The 19084-nt window shown below is 40.8% G+C and overlaps 1 long non-coding RNA gene across 1 annotated transcript in view; it reads left to right on the top strand.

Moving 5' to 3' along the window:
- The window catches only part of LOC125403157 (uncharacterized), a 48400-nt gene that overhangs the window by 19554 nt on the left and 9762 nt on the right, over nucleotides 1–19084 (top strand). Inside the window, exon 2 of the long non-coding RNA XR_007232848.3 lies at nucleotides 12996–13086. This is a non-coding gene — a long non-coding RNA (uncharacterized LOC125403157). The remainder of the gene's footprint in view (nucleotides 1–12995; nucleotides 13087–19084) is intronic.

The raw sequence follows: 19084 nt of genomic DNA, 5'->3' as shown, positions 1-19084 counted from the left end.
CCCTCTTGATTAATATGCATGATACCCAGAACTGCTCATTTCTGGGCAGTGAGAATTTGCAATGAATTTGACTTATTTTCAAGCCCATGACTGGGTCTGGAGTGTTGCAATGTTATGTGCCCAGTTATATGATCATTTCCTGTTGAACTGACTCCCCACCTCAGAGAAGACACTCCATTTTGACACTCAGCACATAGTTTCCTTCTGCTTGGGGGAAAAAATAAAAACTGTTAACAGAAAACAACGGGCTTTGCAATGTAATTGAAACCATATAGTAAACTAGAATGTTTTACAGGATTGCTTTTTTAAAAAAATAGGTAGGGGGAAGGTAATTCCTGACTCCCACCAAGAAATGCATATAACAGAAAAACACAGGTCAGCTGGCTAGAGTGCCCCCAAATAAGTGATGCCACCTTTTCTTATGTGTCTTGTTTCACTTGACATTTACAGAGACATGAAGGCAGATAGTAAAAAGTATCCTCCTTTCTAAGGTTGAACAACAACAACATAGACAACACTGAAGCCAGAATCATTTTAGATAAAATTCTTATCAGGTAAAAATGAAAGCCAGATATAGGGTTCAGTGTATAGTTGGCATTCCAAATCTGAGGATTCCTTGTCTGAGACAATTTTAAAAACAATTGTTTCCATATTGAACATATGCAGGTGTGCATCTGTAGTGTGGGACAATGGTCTGTACCCTGTCACTTGTATTTTAAATAAATGCTGATTAGCCAGTAACCAGGAAGGAAATATAGGCAGGGTGACCAGGCAGGAAGTAGAGGGAGGGCAACAAGAATTTTAGGAAGAGGGAAGTTTCAGTATGCAGTCGTCACCCAGATGTAGAGGATGCAAAATGTGACTGCCTCGCCTAAAAAGGTACCAAGCCACATGGCTAATACAGACAAGAATTATGGACTAATATAAGTTATAAGAGTTAATAAGAAGCCTGAGCTAATAGGCCAATCAGTTTATAATTAATGTAGATATCTGTGTGTTTTCTTTGGGACTGAACAACTGCAGAATCAGGTGGGACAGAAAACTTGGTCAACAGAATGGCATGCCAACGTGAGTCTGACCAAATCCACTTAAAAGCCTGAGAGATCTTGGGAAATTATTCTAGATAGAAAAGAATAGAGTTAAGCATGGCTTCTTGATATCAGCACTTTCTCAGGTGGGCTCTGCTTGCTAAAGGCAAGCACTCTCATTTAAGAGGGGCTTCCCGACTCTGCTTTAGCTCAAAACCTTGCAGCTCTTTTAAGAGGTCCTATCATGAAACATTTAAATGTTAGTGTTGATGAAAAGCTGACTGCATACTTTTTGGTGGTGGCAGGGATCTTGAAACGCCATAGAGTTGTGCCAATAAACATGAATGTGGCCAGTACCTCTGTCATGAGTCTACACTCAGGAAAAAAGCTAAGGAATGGGCTGGATCCAGCCATCAAAGCCACGGCTTTAATCCTAGTCATATCACTTAGCAAATTAAAGAGTCAGAAAAAGAGAGATATACAGTAAAGATAGATTCAAAAATGAAGAAAATCTCTAAAAAGTTTACTATGTGTTTAAAAATATATATAGTCTTGGGACAAAAAAGGATAAAGTCCTTAAAAGAAAAAAGAAAAAAAGAGAATAGTTGTATGTGGTGGCACACAACTTTATTCCCAACACTTGGAAGGCAGAGGCAGATGGATCTCTGTGAGTTCAAGGTATAGTGGCAAACACCTTTAATCCCAACACTTATGAGGCAGAGGCAGAGGCAGAGGCAGACAGATCTCTGTGAGTTCAAGGTATGGTGGTACACACCTTTAATACCAGCACTTGGTAGGCAAAGGCAAGCAGATCTCTGTGAGTTCAAGGACAGCCTGGTCTACAGAGTGAATTCCAGGACAGCCAAAGATACACAGAGAATCTGTGTCTCAAAAAGCCAAAAATTAAAAATAAAAATAAAAGATTTAGAGGTTGAAATAAAGCCATGTAAAGATGAAAACTACACAAAAAATCTGGATACTGTATGCTATTATATTGTCTTTAAATTGTTAGATGACTGAGGAAGGAACAAAAACTGCTAAAAGACATTTGATTATAAATGCTGCTGGATTAATCCAATATATATATTTTGAAAATTCTTTGACTTTAAAATTTAAGTCAAAAGATACATTACTTTGGAGATGAGGTTTTGTTTTTGTTTCCACAAGAAATGAGGGACTGTGGATTCATTCTGCATTAAGAAAAATCAGGTTTGACCAAGGAAGACCCCCCTGAGAAATCTCCAATAGGAGGAAAGGCCCAGATGTCTGAATTCTACATTCAGAACAGTTCAAAGACTGCTGCCTGAGATGATCAAGACTCACAGAATACTCCAGTCAGGACTCAATCATAATTCAAAATTTTTAATAGGTCACCATAAGATTATCAGCACCCCCAACCAGCAGTTATCATGGAAAACTATGCTTATATTCCTCCAAAAAATGGATTATGGATGTTTGCTTTGTTTAGACTGTTGGTTAAAAGTTGTTATGAATAATGGTCAGTAGAAAAGCTAAGCAAAGGAGATTAGATACAGAGTTCTTGTTTAAAAAAAAACATGAGGAAGTGCTGTGGGACAATGGTCTGCACTCTATCACTTGTATTTTAAATAAACGCTCATTGGCCAGTAGCCATGCAGGATGTAAAGGTGGGTCAACGAGAATTCTGAGAAGAGGGAAGTTTCAGTCTGCAATTGTCACCCAGACGCAGAGGATGCAAGATGCGACTGCCTTGCTGGAAAAGGTACCAAGCCACATGGCTAATACAGACAAGAATTATGGGCTAATATAAGTTATAATAGTTAATAAGAAGCCTGAGCTAATAGGCCAATCAGTTTATAACTAATGTATTTTTTTTTCTTTGTGTTTTCTTTGGGATTGAATGACTGCAGGATCAGGTGGGATAGCAAACTCGGTCAATGTGTGTGTGTGTGTGTGTGTGTGTGTGTGTGTGTATTATACATGAATGTGGGGGAGCAGGCATGTGAGACTACCAGGAATATGTGTCCTATGCAGGCATTCATAGGATAGAGAAAGATGTCAGATGCATTCTTTCATAGCTTTTAACCAATTTTTTGGATAGTCAATCTCCAATTTATTTCAATTCTCTCTATACTTCCAGTAACTCAGTTGATTGTCTACACTGTGGGAGCTGCAGTCCTCTTCTTCCCCTCCCTGCTCCTTCCCTCTTAATCTTACTCGAATTTCACCATGCATCTTAGCATTCCCCTCTTCAATCACCATCTTACACATATGTTCAATGCCCTTTACTTGACTAACAAAAATTCCATCTATATTTGAACCCATCCCATGGTGCATCCTGCTATGCTCAGTTTTCAGAACTATGCATCACACATCGGTGCAAATTGGGGGCAACAGACGCTTGTGGTCCCTGACTTTAAACAGCTTGTACATTTTCTCCAACGATCCTATTTTCCATCTTAGTTTTTGTCCATTCAAGCTTAGTTTCCACAGGACTTAGGTCAAATATTCTGCTTTCATCAAGCCTCCTATTTCCCCATCTCATCATCTCCTTGATAGAAAAAAAAATGGAGGCAATCAGGAAAATTGTTTCAACTTGCTCCCATCAAACCCCAATAGGTTTACTTCCTGCCCTGCTCTGTTTTAGCTGGGATCTGGTCAAACCTAAAACACGAGGGCAACGCTCTGATACTTTACTAAGAGGGAGGCAGAAGGGGTGGACATTAGGGCCAGCGGAGAAACAGATACAGGTCCTGCTAACATCACTCATCTGTCCACTGCTGCACAATATACTGGTACAATCAGGCATTCACTCAACCAGGAGCTGGGATAAAAACCTGTACCAAATGCTGATTATCCTGAATTTACAATGACCACACTGAAGAATTTTCAACTACACAATGCTGTGAAAGGCACACACGTTTCAAAGAACCTGTACTTCATGTGTCATACTTTGAGGTGTCCTGTATAAACACACAGCATGGTGCTTTCATGATGCTGGGGGTGAAGCAGAGACCCACAACTCCTTGCCAGCAATGAGGTTATAATAATGAGCAAGGGTACTCTAATTTGCTTTGCTTGCAGGATTGATATTTAGGGTTTCTGACATATTTTTAACATATAGTAGGCTTATGGAAATATAATTCCATTGTAAGTTAAGGATCAGGTATATTTTAGGATATTCTGATACGATGAGGAATAGGAAAGAACTCTCTAATGGCCTCTGTTTAGCCTTTGTTTTCCACTGCCCCAGATTTCTCTCAGGAATACTCATTCCCTGTACAGTTCTCTCTTCTGTGGTATTTGGTACCTTTTATCCATTTTGTCATTATTATTTTCTTCTCATCTATCCTCTCCTTTTGGGAAACATCTGCACTCTTTGTGTGGCTGCTGAAAGCCTCCTCGAGCTCATTGCTCCCCTTCCACGCGTTACAACCATTCCTGCCTTGTGATATATTTGGATGGTGTCTGCATCCCATGCCTTCAAGTTCAGCAATCTTCCCTTTTGCTGTGTCTAATCTGTAACTGCCTTCCCATAGATTGTGTATCTAAAGATAGAGAAGTTACATAAATCACAGGATACAAAGAAAATGAGATATTAAGAAATCAAAAAGAGGTTATCTTTAATAAATAATTAATGACATGGAAAGAGACTTACAGAAGAATAAGTGAATGGCCCAAGATATTAGTCAAAACATGTTGATCCAAATTCTGTGTGTAGGTCGATTTGTACATGTACACTTAGTTTTAAATGTATATTTAAAAACATACAATGAAATTAGGATATTTTCCCTAAAGTATTCATTGCCTTTAAAGAATGTCGCCATTCTTTATTTTCTTTCTTAAATGATTCTTATTATTTTTTAAATTTATGTGTGTATGTATGTGTCCTTGCTTGCTTGTATGTGTACCATGCTTGCAGTACCCTCAGAGCCCAAAAGAGGGCATATGTTCCTTTGGAACTGGTGTTAGAGGTTGAGTTGCCCCATGTGGTTTCTGGGAATTGAATCCTTCCTGGTCCTCTGAAAATCAGTAAGTGCTCTTAACAATTGATTCGTCTCTCCATCCCCTCTTAAGTGATTCTTTGTAAGATGGGTATGTTCTGTTACTAGGACAGACAGACAGACAGACATCCCCCGCATACACACACTCACTCACACATGAAGAAGTATTTCCCAATTTGCTACTGTATTTGATTGTTGGATAGTGACAGAAGTCGTGAGAAGGACACAGAGAACATATGTGAAGCACCTACAAGGAAATGAACTCTACTTATCATTAGAGGACAACTCTCACAAGACACATGTGGGGAGCTCATTTGATCTTACCCCTACCTCTCCACTAAAGCCTACCTTTACCACGATGTTCTTTTCTGAACACACAATTGTTTTACTTTTGTCGTTGTTTTCTCCACCTCTGCTGTCAACTTTCTTATGACTCTCAGATTTCTCCTGTCTGCTTCTGAAACCTTGGGACGTTTAGATTGCCTTGGAATTTTGATTTCTACTATCTTTTATAGCACAAGTTTTAAAGTATTTGTTTTTAAACTCTGAGTGAAATTTGCACTTATCAAAGGTTAATTAAACTTCCCCTATCTGAAATTATGAATATCCTGAATATTTACATAGGATTAAAGGATTTGGACACGCACACAAAGGCAGACTTAAAACACATCCTAGCTCTAAAATCCTAATAAGAAAGACTGTATCATTTGATGACTAAAGGTTTATCAAAAAGAATCTTTCCTAATGAGCTGTATTTTCTTTGCCATCTGTCCATCTCTTCCTGACCACATGTGTTTCATTCAAACCACACAGGTGGGGGATGTTTCTACCCTCCACAGTAGAGGTTGAATCATTTCTAAACCTCTGACTTAGCTTGGGTCCTCCGAAGGCCAGTCCACCTTCAAGTATGTGGGTGCAAGTGACCTCCTTGTATATTCGGAGAGGTGACAAGATGGAGTGAGCAGGGATGAAACGAGCCCCAGCAGGTGTTGGCCATCAGGCTGTTCCTTAGCACAGCTGGAGCTTGCTTTTGTTAGAAGCCATCTGAGAGGCTCTGTGAAGCTGACCTCAGAAACATCCGACTTCAGGATAAGAAAGCCCAGGTCCAAGTCCTATGTGCTCTCCCAGACCTCTCTGTCATTGTTTGGGTACCACTTCAAGGATTTTAACTTTCAAACACATCCTGTCATCCCTATAAGAAACTTTCCCCTATCTACAAGCCAGGGGAATCCATGCTTATGGTGGTGTCTAGAATGGATGGCTGTGGGTAGTAGCTGTCTGCAAGGGACTTCTGGGTCTGTAGGAAGACATGACGTGCTCTGGTGAAGAAGTGATGCTTCCTCAATGGGCAGTCTCTAGTTCTCACTCCTGTGTCCGTGTTGAGCAACCACATGACTCCTTGGCAGTTGCAGAACCACACTGAACCTTGCGTTTCCCATCTGGATTAGTATTTTAGTCATAGAAAAACATTTAAACTTAGAAACCAGCAGAAGGATGACTGGATGGTTCTTTCAGGGCAGCTTGTACTTGATTTCTCACCCATTAGGCTGCTTTGCAATGCTGCAGGGGCAGAAGCTAACTTATAGATTTTATCCTATAAAGGAGCAAATCATTTCTTCCCAGTAGAACAATGCTCCAGGAGGGGAGGGTGATGGTCATTGTTGACAGAGGGTTTCTGTCCTGCCCAGTCCTGCAGCCATTCAGTCCCAAAGAAACACACAGAGGCTTATATTAATTATAAACTGGTTGGTCTATTAGCTCAGGCTTCTTATTAACTCATAAATTATACTATCCCATAATTCTTGTCTATTTCAGCCATGTGACTTGGTACCTTTTTATCAGTGAGGCATTCTCATCTTACTTCTGCGTCTGGGTGATGACTGCAGACTGAGCTTTTCCTCTTCCTCTTGTTCTGGTTGCTCTGCCTATACTTTCTGTGTGTCTACTGGCCAATCAGCATTTTATTAAAGCAATACAAGCAACAAATCTTTACAGGGTAGAAGACCATTGTTCCACAGCAAGTTATCGCTCTCCTGGATGTTTTCTCATTTTGTAGTCAACCCAGAAATTGCATCCTCCCATTACCTATGAATGCATGTCCTTTTCTTATTCTTTTAGCTGGTTTATATTTCAACAGACCTCTTGTTAAATGAACTGATTGAATAAAATAGAACACATTCATTTTATGTATAGCTGAGACTTTGCTGTTTTCTAAATTGTCCAATGCAGGTTTATGCTATTAATTTAGCTACAAAGGTTGCCCCTTCTAGGCTTTCATAGAGCCAAGCATCTGTGTACATGGTGGATGGAGTACAGGTATTCGTGTATTTCCTTCTAAGCCTTCCATGGGATTCTCAGGAACCTATTGTGTTCCACTTGTTCTTATAAACAACCCTAAGGCCACTTCTGGCCCATTCTTTGCTTAGAAACTTTGTCTTTTAAAGAAGAGAAACATGCCAACAAAAATAACCCATGTAAAGTCAGGCAGTAGTGGCTCATACCTTTAATCCCTGCACTTGGGAGGCAGAGGCAGGTGGATCTCTGTGAGTTTGAGACCAGCCTGGTCTACAAGAGCTAGTTCCAGGACAGGCTCCGAAGCTACAGAGAAACCCTGTCTCTAAACACCAACCAACTAAACAAACAAACAAACAAGAAGATAATCACGTGAAACAAAATAGGTCATTGAGTGCTGCATAAGTAAGCTATTTATCATCACCAGGGAATATGGAAACTATGTGGAATAAAGGAGGAGGGTCCAGCTGTATCTTTATTGGAGAATGTTGGTACTAGGGATCTGGTGTAGCACTTACTAGAAGGAGTCAGTGCATGTGGCTACTTTGGCTTTCTCTTTGTGACCCAAAAATGGAAATGGAGATGGAGTGGGGAGGTGGTGAGAAGGATATGCAAAAAAGAAAACTGCCAACTATGGTCTAGGTCTTGTCTCCTTTAAAATTCATGCTCAAACACAAACTCTTAAAGTTATATGCTTCTGAAATAAAGGTTTTGGGAAGTAATTATGATCAAATGTGACCTTAGCAGTGGGGCTCCCATTCTGATAGCTTCATAAGAAAAGGGGGATCTGGGCCAACACAATTACCTTGTTCCCTCATATGATGCCCTCTGCCATGTTATGAAGTAGCTGGGAAGGGCCCCACAGATGCCAGCACCATGTACTTGGCTTCTACAGCCTTTAGAATTGTAAGACATGAATGGATTCCTTGTTTACCTGTCCTGTAGTATTCAGTTCTGGCAGTAGAAGATGTCACTGCTATTTGCTGATAAAGTGTCGGCTATTTTGAGCCATTCGTTACAGGAATTGTGGTTTGGTTGCCTGGCCTTTTTATTATAGATTGCAGATCAAAGTTCAGTTTTGACATACGTTTTGACCATTGCTCACTTGCATATTCAGCCTCTTAGTAGAGGTTCAACTCTGTGGAGGTGGGCTGTTAAAATTTCATGCATTACTTATAAATATAACCTTAGCTTAACTACAGGCAAAGAACTAATATGGATAGGAAGCAAACCAAATACCAGAGGCCCAGACCTAAGACAGAAGAGTGTCAGTAACCAGAAAATACAACATAAAGAACTGGAACTTTGAACTACACGTGAGAGGCTGCAGGGCCTCGCCTAGATCCACTCAAAGGTCTGAGACGGAAGGATTGACTGATGCTGGGAAAAGGTGTTGGTGTTTATGTGATGTCTGAAACTTTGGGTCTGTGAAACTCAAGAGGATGGAGATATATTGATAAACTCTCCCTGTAACAAATATGTGAGGTTGTCATCTTACAGAGAGAAAGCCCACTGTGGCCCACAGATTTGGGAATTTAGGGATATGGTGGGGCGGAACCATTGTTGTTAGTCTTTGGGCCAGAGGGCAGTACATCTGGTGAAAGCAGAGATGTCCTTTCAAGGGTGGTCCCTGAGTGATAGACCATCATTTACATACCTTCTGTCTTTAGAGGTCCACTACCCTCTAACAGGGGCTTGGTCTGTTAAAGGGTGGTGAACCTCCTGGTCTAGGGACCAAGCCTTTAACACACAGGCCTTTGGGGACATTCCAGATGAAGGCAGGGGCAGACTGGGGCTTCTGCATTTGTACTTGAATGACTGTTCCACACCACACTTTTTTCTCGGGAACCTGCAGGCAGTTCTGCAAATCAGGGCTTGATTTTATCCCTTACTTATGAACTGCATGAAAAGTAATTTAACATACATCTACAGTTAATTTGTCACACGTTCGCAGCTGCTGGCAAACCAGTTGAAAGCTCATGGGATTAATGGCCCCGAAGAGAGAGGCAATGGAAGGCCTTCAGAAATAAATGGGTTTGTTTACTCCTAAACATGTGCGTTTTAACAGCCAATTTTGGCTATAGGTCAGGGTTAAGTTAGTGTTTCAAATGTCTTTTCAAAAACTTATAAAGTCAAAGATCTTCTTTATCCCAAATATCAAATCTACAGCACAAAAAACCCTTAACCTTCTCAAAAGGTTTCTGTGATCTGTTAAGGACAGCAGATTTTATTTTCTACTATGGAGAAAGCATAAAGGTAAGAAATAAGATTACATTTATTTACACAGTTGAATGCTTTTGTTTGCTTTCTTGAGGTCAAGTCTCACTCTGTAGTTCAGGCTAGTCTAGAAGACACTTTATATCTCTTTCTGGCCCCAGACTTAGGACAATCTTCCTACCTTGTTCTTCTATGTACTGGGATTACAGGCACCAGCCACCACACCCAGCTCCCACCTAATTTTGATAATGAAAAACGTATATTACTGATGTGATATATCTTTAAGTTTTTGTGGATGATAAAAAATAAATGCTCATGGGACTGGGGAGATGACTTGGTCAGTAGAGTGCCTACCACACAAGCCTACGGACCCGAATCAGATCACCAGCACCTATGCAAAAATCAGACATGGCCACATGCATCTATAATCCCAGAATTTGGGAGGTAAAGAAAAGACAAGCCCCAGGTGATGTCGTAGGGCGATCGGTAATGAAAAGTTCCCAGACTATCTTAATACAAAATATACAGCTTTAATAAACAGAAGTAAGACTTACACCAGCTTACACCAGAATCCAAATGGTCCGTCTGGACGCAGGAGCCAGGCGAGAGAGCTAGCGGAAGCGCACTCGCACTTCGCCAAGTTTATAGGTAAACTTTAGCCTAAGGACAACACGCCCCACGAACTGAATATGATTGGCTAAACTCCCCTATCACCCAGGACTTCGTCTAGCTGAATCAGTGAATTCCAGATCCAGCAAGAGACCCTCCTTCAGAACACAAGGTAGAGAGTGACAGATACCAACCTCTAGCTTTACACACACACACACATGCACACACACACACACACACACATACACACACACACACACACACTGTGTACACATGCACACTGTACATACTTAACCGACAGGATGTGCGTTTTAAGCCTAGGAATGATCAACTGATGTGAGGCTTGCCTAGGATTTTCCTGATTTAACACTCACTGAAGAGCCCATGTTCTGAGGCTCTTATAGTACTGGGCAACCTGGACCGTCTGAGATTTTTGAAAGGTTTAAATTTAAATGGATTCAATTTTGAAAAATGATGACTAGAACTGAGTAAGGATGACTTCTATGTTGTTTCCATATGGATGGATGTAGTAAAAAGGAGCGGCAGACCGCTTCCCGCCACCCCGGCTAGCTTTACACCCAAAATAATTACACAGAAACTGTATTCATTTAAACACTGCTTGGCCCATTAGTTACGGCCTCTTATTGGCTAACTCTCACACCTTGATTAACCCGTTTCTAATAATCTGCGTAGCACCACGAGGTGGTGGCTTACCAGGAAAGATCCTAACCTGCGTCTGTCTCGGAGAGGAGAGTCATGGCAACTGCCTCACTGCCTTCTTCCCAGCTTTTTGTTCTGTCTACTCCACCCACCTATGTTCTGACCTATCAGTCCAAGCAGTTTCTTTATTAATTAACCAATGAAAGCAACACATAGAAACAAGGCCCACCTACATCAGATGGAAAATAGATTTACAAAATGCAACGTAAGGAAAAAATGACCAGAGGAATACAGCAATCAAAGAGGTCACAAAGCACACAACTTCTCCATACTGGTGGGTTAAAGAAGTCATGTAAGTGTTATCTTGAGAGTGGGGATGTAGTTCAGTTAGTAGCTTGTTTGCCTAGCATGGATGGAGTCCTGGGATTGATCCTTAGCACGGCATAAACCAGGTATGGTGATGCATGCATGTGTGTAATCCCAGCCCTTGGGAAGTAGAGGCAGGAGGAACAGGAAGTGAAGGCTACGCTTGGCTACTTAATAAGTTCAAGGACAGTCTGAGCTATACCATCACCAACAAAAATAACAAATTTCCTCATTGGGTATCTAAATACAAAGACAAAGTAAAACGGGATTGAGACACTTCGTCCTCCTATTTACCTATCTTCTCCAATTATTTTTGCCAGTTTCTAAAGCACCTTTAGCAATGCTCTCAGACTGTGTGACCTGGACCATCAGCAACAGCACCACTTGGATGCAAATCCCCAGACACCAGAGTTTCTGCGTATGAAACTCTTGAGTGGGAGGGGCAGAGATCAGCTTATCAAGCTTGCCAAGTCATTCTGATGCTTGAGAAACATGGAGAAACAGCCCAACGGGAATCCTTCCTAATCCTTTTCACTTCGGGAGACATAGCAAAACACAGTCTCAAAGATGGCACACTGGGGTAAATCCGAGGGGCTGTCTGGGGTGCAGTGAAGTGCAGAAGGAGTTTCTAAGCAAGTCTGCAGAACTGCCATGGCACATGCTTCTCCATGACAGATGGGAATGGAGCAGACAGCCATGCTGACTTTTCCACATGTCGGCCACAGTTTTCTACTTGTGATATCAACCAAAAGTGGCGCAGGCTGCATGTCTCTTACCCAAATGCTTGGAACTAGAAGTATTTTGGAAATCAGATTTTGTCACATTTACATATATGTAATGCGTTATCTCTGGATGAGACCAAAATAAAATCCATTATGTTTCATATATATCTGATCCACAGAGCCCGAAGGTAACTTGATCTGATTACTTTGAATAAGTTTCAGCAGAATATGGAATTGGTTATTACAGAATTTTCTGTCATTAGAGTTTGCTGATGAGTGAATTTGTTTTTCTTAGACATTGACTAAAGCCAATTTTTGGATTTTGAGCATTTTCGGATTATGGATGCCCAACCTGTACCTGTAGTCAGTAATTGAACCTTCATGGATCTGAGGCTACCTAAAACTGTAGAAGAGAAATACTCTCAAAAGTCCCTTGTGCCTTAGGAGGCAGAGACAGGTGGATCTCTGTGGGTTCAAAGGACATTGTTATCTACACAGTGAATTCCAAGTCAGTCATAACTACACAGTGAGACTCTGGTGGGTTTCTTGTTTTGTTTTGCTATTACTAATTCCCTTGTTTAAGACAGGCTTGGAGATGCACCCTTATCATCCCAGCTCTCAGGAGGGTGAGGGAGGGAGGTAGTGAAGTTGAGACCAGCCTGAACTACACAGTAAGACTTAGTTTTAAAAGAAAAGAAACTACCCCGTGGACCCAAACAATAAGAAGGCAGCTTAAAGAATAGGACTTTTTGGACCAGTAGAGATGATTCAGTAGGAAAGTGTGCTTGTTACCAAGTCTAACAACCTGAGTTCTATCTATGGGACCCACCACAGTATAAGGAGGAAGCTAATGCCTATGAGTTTTCCTTTATGTGCACAGTGTGGCACACATGTATACACATATGCACACAATAAATAAATAAAAAATAAATAATTAAATAAATAAATCTGAAATAAAAAATAGATCTTTGCTTCAATCATGAGTTCAGACACAGACACTCTGGGATCCCCAGCTGCCTTCTGGGTTAATTGAGTGAGGAGAGTAGGGGAATGGACCAGAGCCAGATGAATCCTGTGCTAGTCCTGTGCCGCCCTTCATTGCATCCTTTCCTGTTTAGGTTTGTCCTCTGTTCTGCTTCAGTCAGTGTCTGGGAAGAGGGAATTCCCTCATCAGTGAAGATCAGGCTCTATGACACTGACTACTAGAAGGTAAGAAAGAAAATTGGGACAAGGGGCCCCAATATCCCAAAGAGGAATGCATTGGTACAACTCCAAGGAAAGACCTCAATTGCGTGAGGGAATAAATGATTTGAATAAACTAAGTTGTAGTTTAAAACAGATCCTGTCAGTACTCTAACCAACCCGTGTATAGCAGTTTATTAAACATTTGACTTTAATTTGAAAATTCCTATGTTTTCTCCATGGCGGCATCTAGAAATAGATGGCGCAACCACTATAGACCTCATCTAGAGGGCCATGGGCTTATTTGAGCAAATAGCTTTGGGATGTTTTATATATGTCAGATCCACAACAGAAATGGTCTTCAATTTGAAGCAGTATTCATGGCCATGCAAAGTAGGTCAGCTGTGAACCAAACTGGGCACAGAATGTATGTCCTATTAGGAACAGCTTCTGAAGCATTCTTGTCTTTTCTAATCATCCAAACAATGTTTCCAAAGTCTCAACAAAACATCAGGGTCACTAATTGTTCCATTATCTCAATTAATTCTGTCACAAGATATTCATGTTTTTGTAATGTTTGCTTTTTTAAAATTAAGCCAATATAGTTACTTTTGACCACTGATGCTGAAATCTTTGCAGAAAGTCAGGGAGATACACAGAGTCAAGAATAGATTAGTATTCACAGAAGAGTCAAATTCCAAAGCTCTGTCCCTGCTTAATATTATCTCTAGTCAAATTTTTCTTAGTTGAGGGCATTTTTTATTGGGCATAATGTTGATATGGAACCTTTTACTAAGAATGTGGCTTGATTTAAACTGACTTCAAGAATACAGACATTTATCAGCACGTGGAAGTTCAACAAAGTTTCCCTCCAAACTTGTGTCCTAGAAATTACCAACATTTGGCAAAATTGCACCATGCAGGTTTGATGCTCCAGTGTGTGCTTGACCTGTTGTACTGGGGACACTTTTTGGGGACACATCTTCCTTTCTGTATGATAACCATGGCTCTGATTTTACAGTGTGTGCTGGGTGGGTGAGTGAGTAGAGGACAATGCAAGGCCTCTTAACATCAACTTTTTCCACATGCAGAAATGCATGGAAGGATTTTACTTGAAGTAATTTATATTATAGCTTCAGTAACTCATTAGAGTAGTTATTTCCTGATAAAGAGAGATGTGGGATAATAGAGATCCCTACAAAAAAGAGGGAAAGGTGACTAAAGGGCCAACTTCTTGGCATTATTCAGCATCTTAACTCACTAGACACATCCATGCTCACACAGACATTAGATGCTGTCACAGTCAATCCAAAGAACTCTATGAAAAAGCTAGACCTCTGTGAAAGTCATAAAAGCATCAAATATTGGCCAAACACTACGTACCAGGAAACACGTTGCTTTCTTATCTTATTCTCATAAATATGGTCATTGTTCCATTTAAAAGACAACAAACTGAGGGTTAGAAGCAACAAGTAACTTGTTATGTGTAAACTGAAAGTTTCAGAGGAAGTCACATCTGTGCTGAAGACCCTGCAGATTGACTGACCAGAAGTTTTTGTTTGTGGAGAGAAAGAAAGTTTCAGACAGGCAACCAAAATTATGTGGGACTATTCTCAGCCCCCTCTCTAGTTATCTGCTACCAACCTCTGTGTCTGCCTTAATGCCCTTGTGGGTATTAGATGAACTTTTGCAATGTATTATGCTTAGTAGACCACTCTCTTTACCAACTCTGAAGCTAAGAATGTGATAGTATCTGAAACCTACAGATGAGACTTCTAGACTCTAGGAATCTACATTCCCAATGTCCTCAAGGCATTGAGTAAACACTTTGACTTTTACTATAAAACTCAAAAATGTCTTTTACAACTTCCTCCACATTGGAACATAACCTTTAGGAAAACATGACTGTGGTCATTCATATTTTGCTCAGAGTAAACAAACTCTTAGTCCCTTTGATGCAAGAGTTGTGTTCTCTGTTCATATACCACGTTGTAATAAATGCACAGAAAACCCAGGAAGAGACTTGGTGTTATGAACAAATGACTATAGTGTCTGCCTAAAGGCCGAGACCTCTCCTCCTTGGGGGCTGTGTATCTTATATAGGGAACATGTGCCGACTGGCGGAAGAACTAAGACAGGATTTCAAACCTCACAGGCAAAAGGAGCTGATTTGATTTTGAATCTGCACACACTGCGAACTGGGATGGACAGCCTCCTATTCTGAAAAATTCTAAACGCTGTTCATAATATAAGCCCTCAATTCAACTCAGAGCTCCTAGAATGTTTTCTGTCCCTGGCCTTCTTCCAAGAAGCCGTCATTTCTGGGTCTACTCAGACTCACTCATTTAGAAAGAGACTATATGGTTCTCTGACACTTTGGGGCCAAGCCTTCAGCATGGTAAACAGTTTTTGTGCCACCCACAAACACCCATACAACAGAAGCTCCCGACCACAGATTTGGATGGTGTTTTACTAAGAAAATGAAAGGTTGGAGTGGTTTTCTAAAGCAGCAGAAGCAGAGCTGGAGATGAAGCATTCTGATAGGCTGCAATGTGCCCCTTTGCCTAATACCCCTCCACTTCTTGACTCATCCCCACCTTGAGAAGATTTTTTTTTATTGTGCCCACCCAGAGAGGTGACAGCAGTGGGAATGATCCAGGAGCAACGCAGTCCTGGAAAGAAATACCAGCCTTCCAGCCTGGAGGTCTAACTCTTGGAGGCCTGCACAGCACACCCTCAATTCCAGCAGGCCACACTTACTTCTGGAGAAGGAAATCCCTATCACCAAATGCAAGCTAAAACAGAAAAAGCCCTTCTTTTCTTTAAGCTATGCTTCCCTGTCAGATGATAACAGTGCCCACCTGGGGATTCTTTCAGGATAGGATGGAAAGGGGCAGAACAGCTACAGTACTTAATTCAAGGACTCCCCTCCTCCCCCAGAATGCGCCCAATCCTTTTCCACACAAGTGGGCTGTGAAGAATAGCTAATGAGTGTTCATAAACCTCCCAGACAGCTTAGAGTTCAGTGTAAGTGATGGAGCTGATTGTCCTTCCATTTCACACAGCGCCAAGGGATTTTGGGTTTTATGTTTGCCCTGTGATGTGATCCCTGTGGCTTTTTGTAAGTAACAAATGGTCCTCCTAAGCCAGCACTCACATTGAGCTACACAGAACATGTTCCGTTGAGACTGCTTTTGTAGATGAGGCCACTGCGTATAATCCTGCCTTCTGTGACAATGACCTTGTAATGTGTGTCTACGTGGAGTACAAGATAATGGGAGGTAAGCTCCAAGATGAATGCCAGCTCTATGGAAACATCCCTGAGCACCAGGAAAATCCAGAAGTGCTTTGTTATTACCTGTTCATCACGGACAGAGGAAAGACTGAGGTTGCTCCAGAATCCATTTGGAAAGAAAGGCAAGATACTGCTTAGGGCTAACTACCCTGCGTAACAGTATGAATTGTAGAACATCACAGAGACATGAATTTATTTAGTCTCATATGTAGGGAAGAGAGCAGAAGCTAGGCACAGAAGTCATTTGCCAGAGACCCAGGTCATCAGCCACCTGCATAATGTCAGTCAGTACCTTCATGACAGAAAGGAAAGAGAACATGGTCCTTTCCTCAATTGAGCATCAGTGACAAGGCCCCAAAGACTTGATAAGATAGTCTTTGTCTCACTTTCAGATACTTAAATTACATAAAGACCACAGAGAAGATGAGAACCCCGGACAGGCTTCCTTTTGGCATATATCCTCAATGCTGAGAAGTTCACTCCAACTCTCTATAACTGATGGAAGTTTGATCTAAAAGTTATCTCATATTTCTGGCTTTCAGTAGACTCATAAAGAATCTGGAAATCACCATTCTCATTGTCTTAAGTAAAGCAGAAAATTCCTAGTAACATGGACAATAAACAATGTTTCTTGGATCTAACTGAAAACCAAAGTTGCAAGGCTAACTACTGTCACTCCTAAATCTGGAAGGTCATGCTTAGCCAGCTAGATGTATCTGGAATTTTCTTGAGTAGAGCAGGACCTATAGGAAACCAAACTGAGCAGCAGAAATTCAGTGGGAAGTTCTGAGAACTGTGGGAGCCTGGATGTCACTGGCATGAGAGTAGGGATCATGTGAAAGAGAGGAGGCCAGCAACCTGGGCCAGTGCAGGCCTGAGGCAGTAAACTACACAGGAGCAGGATTGAGCCAATGGCCTAGGCCAGAGCAGGCCTGAGGCAGCAAACTCCAAGGGAGTGGAGCAAACCCTGGGAGTCCTGAGCAACCTCTAGGAACACTGAGTGGCCAATGAGGGTAACTGGAATCGTGGCACTGACTGCCGCATGAGGAGCAGCCATCTGTGCCTTGGATCCACTGGCACCTGGAAGATTAATCATTATAGTCACAGATCCCCAACTACACCAATTAGAGGAAAAGATGGGTAGTCAAGGTAAGAATACACACAACACCACAAAGAGCACCATGACACCAGTAAAATCTAGTGACCCTACAACAGCAAGACTTGGACAACCAAATATAGATGAAGCAGAAGAAAATGACCTAAAAATAACTTTAGGAGAATGTTTGAGGCCCTTAAAGAGGAAATGAGAAATTCTCTCAAAGAAATGGAGGAAAAGATAAATAAAATAAATGGACGACATCAACAAATCCCTTAAAGAAAACTATGAAAAAAATCAAACATATGAAAGAAACTATTTAAGACTTGAAAATTGAAATAGAGACAATAAAGAAAATACAAGTCGAAGGGATTAAAGAAACAGAAATCATGAGAAAATGATCAGAAACCATAAACACAAGCATGACCAGCAGAATACAAGAGATGAAAAAGAGAATCTCAAGCACTGAAGATACAACAGAGAAAATAGACTCATCAGTTAAAGAAAATGTTAAATCTAACAAAAGCTTAATCCAAAATATCCAGGAGATATGGGACACCATGAAAAGGCCAAATCTAAGAATAATAGGTATAGAAGAAGGAGAAAAAAGTTCAACTCAAAAGCACAGAAAATATATTTAACAAAATATTAGAAGAAAACTTTTCCAACCTAAAGAAAAATATGCCTATGAAGATACAAGAAGCTTACAGAACACCAAATAGACTGGATCAAAAAAAGTTCCCTTGCCACATAATAATCAAAACACTAAACATACAGAATAAAGAAAGAATATTAAGAGCTACAAAAGAAAAAGACCAAGTAACATATAAAGACAGACCTATCAGAATTACACCTGACTTCTCAATTGAGACAATGAAAGCCAGAAAGTCCTGGTCAAGTGTTATGCAGACATTAAGAGACTACAGATGCCAGTCCAGACTACTATACCCAGCAAAACTTTCAATCACCATAGAAGGACAAAACAAGATATTCCACAACAAAACCAGATTTAACCAATACCTAGCCACACACCCAGCCCTACACAAAGTATTCGAAGGAAAACTTCAACTCAAGGAAGTTGGCTACATCAATAAAAGCACAGGCAATTGATGATCTCACAGCAGCAAATCCCAAAGAAGGGAAAAACACACAAATTAGCATCACCACCAATGAAAACTAAATTAACAGGAGAGAGCAATCACTGGTCATTAATATCCCTTAATATAAATGGACTCAACTTACCTATAAAAAGACACAGACTAACAGATTTAATACAAAACAGAAACCATGCTTCTGCTGCATACAAGAAACACACCACAGCCTTAAAGACAGACATCACCTCCGAGTAAAGGGTTGAGAAAAAAATTTTCCAATCAAATGGACCTAAGAAACAAGCTGGTCTAGCTATCCTAATATCTAACAAAATAGACTTCAAACTAAAATCAATCAAAAGAGACAAAGAAGGGCACTTCATATTACTCACAGGAAAAATCCATCAAGAGGAAATCTCAATACTTAACATCTATGCCCCCAATACAAGGGCACCCACATATGTAAAAGAAACACTTTTAAAGCTTAAATCATACACTAAACCCCATACACTAATGGGAGACTTCAACACTCCACTCTCAACA

This window comes from Myodes glareolus, chromosome 3 (genome assembly GCF_982192425.1).
Source record: "Myodes glareolus chromosome 3, mMyoGla1.1, whole genome shotgun sequence".
NCBI classification, from domain to species: Eukaryota; Metazoa; Chordata; class Mammalia; order Rodentia; family Cricetidae; genus Myodes; species Myodes glareolus.
The sequence above is the reverse complement of the archived record's forward strand: the minus strand, read 5'-3'. Positions and strand labels throughout refer to the sequence as shown.